Raw genomic sequence first — 6,910 nt, 5'->3', positions numbered from 1 at the left:
TAAATGCACCCTGCAACTTTGCTTCGGATTTTAAAAAGAAAAAGTGTGTTCATTACGCGAGTATATACAGTAGTCATTGCAGGCATCAATTCGTTAACGGTGCGAAACTGAAAAATACGTGCGATAAAGAGAGGCTCATTGATGAACTAAACTGTAAGAAAATATATTCAATCGTTAGTAAGTTTTGTGAGAGTTTTGTGAATGAAAACTTGAACCTTGTCAATGCAGAAGGCATGTCCACTAAATAGATGTACCATGATGTGCCTCCATGAAGCGATTGTGAAACACATCGATATGCACATCATCTTGCATTCTACCGCATCATTTTCAACAGATCATGCTCCACTCACCTTGTCTGCTTCCCAGTTGACTAGCTTTCTGAATGCTTTGGTGAGGTTAGAACCTGGACAAGAAAGGACAACATTCGATAAACTGCTCGCCTTATAGAGTGTTCCACATTTGCAACGTGGACAGAAAAAAAAGTGCAACTGAATACTTCAAAGGGCCTCGTTGATACAGTCCCATTTAGCACTACAGTTGAACCCCCCAATAAAATTCGAAGACAACGAAATTATTGCCATCGGATATTTTCAGATTCATTGGATTCACTCCATTTTGTATTTCTCTACGACGAAACGTCACTAAACTGCAATTTCGCATCAACAAAATTTGAGTAGTGCTGAGCCACTTGCACGTTCACGTTACCTCAAAAGATTTACATTGGCTTTACATATACATTGGACTTGCACCGACAGATCATGTGAAAGTGCACCATCACATACGTTTCGTGGGTTAAGCAAAGGTCGTTGGCCGAGCGGGCTGCACGTCGTGTGCGAGCATGTCGATAGTCACTCCCAGATGTGCAAGTAGTGCACAGCCGGAAGTGACTATGTGCAAACAGCACATATACTGTGGACTCTCGTTAAACGGAACCTGAAGGGATCAGGAAAATATGTTCCATTTAACAAGAGTTCCATTTACCGAGAGGTGAACAGGGGTGCAGAATTCAATCATGAAACCAATGATATTAGAGGCAGCTGTTTCATTTAGCCAGCAATTGCACTTAAGAGATTTCCGTTTACTGAGAGTCCACTGTACCTCCGAAGTGAAATGGGACTTGCGTGTCGACTCAGAGACAACATCGGAGCAAACCACATGTATGCTTGCCAGCACATGTTCATGTGCCTACACAGCACAGGGTCGCACAATGTGCTCATGACTAGCTCGGTCTGACACGATGTGATCACCCAAGCCATCTCATAATGACTTGCTCATCTGAACCTTGCAATAACTACCACCTCTACCTTCCATTTGTGTGTTGGCTTTTCAACTTTTCTGGAGCAGGCTGACGAGAGTTCCACTGGCAGTGTTAATGCACTAGTTATCATCCTAAGCCTTTTTAAGTTTTTTTTATTTGCACTTTTCCTGTGTGACCATCGGAGGCAAGGAGGGTGGAAACCTGAACCGATAATTATGTTTCATGGGAATTCATAAACAGGTTAAAAGGAAGCGCAACTGTATTAGGCCATTTCTGTGTTCCCAGTAGCAAATGTTGGCACTGGAAAATTGTACGAAATGGGAACGTATCAATGAGGTTCTACTGTAGTACATTCTTGCGTTTCCTTTTGTCGCAAAGTGTGGACCAGGTTCTCCTGATCAGGCACATCAGCAACTACTCTAGAAAAATATGCACTGCCGTACATTTAGAACAACAACTCTGAAAGGCTTATCGCAGCTGAACACCGACTCGCAAGATTACGATGTACTAGGGGTGTGCGAATATTTGAAATTCGAATATTTTTCGAATAGTGTTTGCTATTCAATTTGATTCACACTGGAATTTTACTATTCGAACTTCCCAAAAACAAATACAGTCAACATCAGATTGAAAGTGACCCCGTGGGATTTTAATTCTTTACCTCATTACACTCTCGTATTGCGGCAAAGCTGCCTTTCAAGCTCCGTTACGGTCGAACATAGCCAAGACACAGTCAACGTCCGATGGAAGTGGTCCCTAGATTTTCAATGCTTCACCTCATCACCCCCCGTACTGTGGCAAAGCTGCCTTTCAAGCTCCGCTACGGTCGCAAATGTATTAATTCAAGAAAACGCTGGTTCAACATGGAGATGAAAGGTTTGGCCAAAGTTCTCAATTAATGCTGTTTTGGACCTGAAATTTGGGCAGGAAGTCCGAAAAATTGGAAGCCGAAGCTTTTTAGCATCCAAAATGTCAGATGTCTTTGATATCGACGTCTACGAGGCAGATTTGGAACTCCGGACTTGAAGGGAGCACACCCTTGTCCGCCACATCAGTTGGGCTTCCACAGAAGTTGAAAGAGAAGGAGCGAGGCTGAGGAAATGCATCTTTCCTATACCGTGTATAGTGTTGTTGGCAACACTTTGGTTGCACTAAATCATGTACATAATAGGATGTGGCCTCTACATTGCCTCATTCTTGATAAGACAACTATGAAACACCACCGCCAGTGCGTCTCAACCTAGTGAAAGAAACACTTTCATGTTGCTATCTCATAAGAATATGCTTAGGAATCCTCTCTTGCTTTATTTTCTGCAATTTCGTTTCGAATTATTCAAAAAATATTCTTAGAAATATTCAAACAATATTCGATTCGCAATCACACTTCAATACTCGAATTCACTTCGCACCCAAATTTTGCTATTCGCACAGCTGTACCACAATACTACATATGGCAGCAAGTAGTATTGAACACTATGGCTTGATAGTTGTGTATCCATTAATAAACAGCACACATTTATGTGCAATCAAGCCAATGCCTATTTACTAGAGCTGTGTTGAATAGCAAAATTTTGAGTGCGAAGCAAATTCGATAATAAAATGTGAGTGCAAGTTGAATTGAATAGTTTTTAATAGTTGTCGAATATTTCTCAAGTATTTTGGAATACTTCTAAGTGAAATTACAGAAAAAAAGTTGCATGGATCCCTAAGCATATATTTTTACGAGATAGCAACATGAAAGCATTTCTTTTGGCTAGGTCGGTGAAGCGCTAGAGGGGTGGTGTTCCCTAGTTGTCTCATCAAGAATGAGGCAATGCAGAGGCCGAATTGCATTTATTTACATGATTCAGTGCAACCAATGTGGTGTCGACAACACTGTACACGTGAAAGGAAGAGACGCTACTTCCTCAACCTCTCTTGGCGCTTCAACTTCTGTGGAGGCCCAAATGATGTGGCGGACAAGGGCGCGCTCACTTCGATTCCGGAGTTCCTAATCTGTCCCATAGACGTCAATGTATAAGAACATGTGAAATTTTAGACGCTGAAACTTCTTGGCGCCCGATTTTTTGGACTTTCTGCCCCAATATTTCAGGTCCGAAAACGGCATTAATTAAACCCCACCTCTGCCGTGCCTATCATCTCTTAGGTTCGAATCAGTGCTTTCGTGAATCAATCTGTTTGGGCCGTAGCAGAGTCCAAAGGCAGCTTTGCCGCAATGCAAGAGTGTGATGGGGTGAAGCATATCGAAAATCGACAGGGGTCACTTGTCACGGCGCAGTACGGCGATGTCTTTACGGATAAGCACCGAAATGCACGGAGGATTGATGGCGGCAGGCGGCAAACCGCCCCAACCCTTATGATAAGCATCTTCAGCTAACTGCTCAGTAGTGACATGCGGCCTAGCGCAGGGGTATGCGTATAACCCAAACGCGCGCGTCGCCGTTCATGCTGCCTCTTGGTGACACCGCTAAGTGTGCCGCACAGACGTGCTGCCTTCACGAACGAAAGCAGCTCGCCAGAGCTGCACCCGTGTGCAATCGGGAACAGAGTGGCCATGTCATAACTAGACCTATTAGAACAAACGCTATCATGGCAAACGCATGCGTACGGTACGGCAAGCGCCTCGGCAGTGACGGCGTCAGCTTGGTTGGCGATGTGCTGCACATGCGGCAGGAACGATCGGCTTCACGCGGCAGCAACTGCTGCAACTCGCATCGTGAAAAGCCGGACGAGTCATCTGCTCTTCCGCCACAGTCTTTGTGTTCTGCGTCATCGTTTCCAAATGCTCCATGCGAGAGCGGAGCCGTAATCTATTCGGCGCTTTGCTGGTATCGGCGGTGCTCATCACGAGACGCAAATTTGCAATTGGCGCTTGGCACATAGTTAAACATGGTTCACGGCAAGTACCGAATGTATTCACAAGAGCCTGGGAACGCATCAAAATGCTGGATAAGTGTACTGGGATGCATTAAAGCTATTTCGAACGTGGCTGTGGAGATTTCATTACTTGAGCGGAATAAAAAAGCATGAATTTTTTCGGATTGCCCAATCTTTCGCACGATTTCATGGTCCCTAGAGAGTTCGAAAAATCGGACGTTGACTGTATTTATCATCCGGAAGTTCGAATACTTCGAATAGTCAAATTCCGGTGCGAATCGAATCGAATAGCAAGCACTATTTGAAAAATATTCGAAAGTTCGAATATTCGCACACTTCTACTATTTACATATGGTTGCTAAATAGTATGGCATTTGAGGTCTCCATGTGATGATGACAGTCTACTACTAATAGCAATCATTCTATAATAGCAAGTCTACAACCTGCCTGGCATGACATGCTTGTAGCCCCAAGATGTGTGATTGCCAAACATATGCACTAATTTTGCTTGGGAAGTGTTTCATAACCTAAGCTATCAGCAGCACTTGCATCAATGGCTTTTCATTCAGTGTCACAATGCCCACATTCACGTGCTGCCACGCATGCCCACATTCACAGCTAAGGCCAGTACAGTAAAACCTCGTTGATACGTTCCTCTTTCATACAATTTCCTGGTGCCAATGTTTGCAAGCAAGGAAGTCTGCCCACATTATCAATGGGATCACCCAGCCGTGAGCGGTGGATGATGAGGCTAGCATAGAATCAAGCAGAGTGCATCACTACGAAATACCAGCTCAGCATTGCGGCTGCCTGCTCTTCACTTCTGTCTAGATCATTCAAGTTGAACAGACCTGTCTTTTTGTCCGGCTCTGGCTCGAACTCGGTCGTCAGCTTGCCCAAGTGGTCGACATGCGCCATCTGGAGCTTCCTGTAAACAGCCACGGAAAAGAGGTTATCAAGCAAGACGGCTTCACTCTTTTAAGCAGCAGTTAAGTTGGTTGACTGGTGGTGTTTAATGTTCAGAAGCATCACAGGCTCTGTGAAAGACACCTCAGTGAAGGTCACTGAAATAAATTTTGATCATTGAGGGTATCAGAAACCAAAGTAGATTATTACCAGAACATTATTGTGGCTATAGGGCAATCAAACCTATGACCTTGCACTCAGATGCAGAATTCCACAGTTGTGGGGTTACGGCAGCATGCAGTATTTAAATTACTTTGTAATACTGTGACAGAAGTAGTGCTTAATAGCAATTCACAGTTGAGAGCAAAAGTTTGAAGACTACGACACCAGCAAAGATACATTTATTTTAACACATCTCTACAGCACTGAATGGCTTCAATATATTCCACTGGTTGAACCATGTGCACTTACACTAAATGACTCAATTTCAACCAACATACTCAAGATGCAAAGAAAAAGGTTATTTCTGGCCCAACAGGTCCGCAAACTATCGTTGACGGGTGCATATTTAGGCTCATACAGAAAAACGCCTGTTACACATGGCGGCTACCGATGAAGCTTTAGGCTGAGCCCAACTCTGATTTCCCTGTTCAATTATACCTCAAGCAGAGAAATGCTTTTATGAAACAACTGATGGACTGATATGAGAGAAAGTGAAATTCTAGGAACTATAGGAAGCTGAACTTTAAATTCAGTATCCCAAACTTTTTGAAAGGGATGACTGACAATTACCTGTTTGTAGCATGAAGCCACAGGAAATCCATGCCGATTTCTTAGAAAGGAAAGCTTCTTAGTTGAAGAAAAATTTGTCTTGGTACGGGAATCGAACCTAGGGCCAACGCCTTTCTGGAGCAGTCACTTTACCAAATTGAGCTGGCAAGGAAGCTAGCAATTGGCAGCGCAAGGACGAATTAGTCAACAACTCTAAGCACATTATGGAATGAGGTGTGGTAGAAACAAGGATGCCAGAGTAGAGTGCACACAGATACCAAATTTCATCAAAATAAATGGAACCATACGTGCACCACAACACCACAAGCCAATCGGTTCAGATGTACAAGGTGAAGAACTCATGTAGGAGCAGCAGTTACAAGTATGGCCATTATTTCATTTATTATTTATTTATTCATTTATTACATACTGCAAGCCCTCGATTGGCAATGACAGGTATGTAAAATAAGGGCAAATAAAGAGCAAAACACCGAGAATATATGAAATTGTGGCAAAGTAGGAAAAACAAGGAATACACAATATTTCGAACAGCTTACTAGATGTTGATGCCTGGTGCACAATTTAGCCTGTTGCATTCTTTTATTGTTTTTATTGTAACCAACGCAAGTACAAAAACTTGTGTTATCAATTCAAATACTAAGCATTGTTTGCCTAATGCTACAACGCCTAGTATGACTATGAGTACTACTGTTCTAAATGCTTTGCCCAACAGGTTCTCGTGCGAAATATAGGTATACGCCACGACCATTGGGCTGGCAGTGTTGCCGGCAAGTGACCGTGGAGATAAAGGTGAATGCCCTCACCCAGCCAGGCTGCGCTTCCAGAGGGCATCTGGGTTGAACTGGCCCGAGTCGATCTTCATGTCGTGCCCTCGATGTGACGCATATGGCGGCGCGTGCTCGGGTGCCCCGGCAGCACTTGCCACTGCCATCCACAGCCAGCAACGTGTTGGTGGTCGTCGGGGCCGCTGAGTGGTTGCGAGGCCAGTGATGAAAGATCGCTGCTGCTGCTGTCGCTGCCTGCGTTTTGGATTACCCATGCACAGCAATCATCTTACTGGGTTAAGCATGATGGCCC

At 44.0% G+C, this 6,910-nt stretch overlaps 1 long non-coding RNA gene across 1 annotated transcript; it reads right to left on the bottom strand.

Annotated features, from left to right (window-relative positions):
- Nucleotides 1-350: 350 nt before the first annotated feature.
- On the bottom strand, nucleotides 351-6,700 carry LOC119388948 (uncharacterized). The gene is made up of 3 exons (XR_005182921.2): nucleotides 6,637-6,700; nucleotides 4,987-5,063; nucleotides 351-403 (listed from the first exon to the last, which is right to left on the bottom strand). It is a non-coding gene; the product is annotated as an uncharacterized LOC119388948 (long non-coding RNA).
- Between the last annotated feature and the right edge of the window lie 210 nt (nucleotides 6,701-6,910).

Source organism: Rhipicephalus sanguineus, chromosome 1 (assembly GCF_013339695.2).
Source record: "Rhipicephalus sanguineus isolate Rsan-2018 chromosome 1, BIME_Rsan_1.4, whole genome shotgun sequence".
Taxonomy (NCBI): Eukaryota; Metazoa; Arthropoda; class Arachnida; order Ixodida; family Ixodidae; genus Rhipicephalus; species Rhipicephalus sanguineus.
This window is presented reverse-complemented; position numbering and strand designations above follow the sequence as displayed.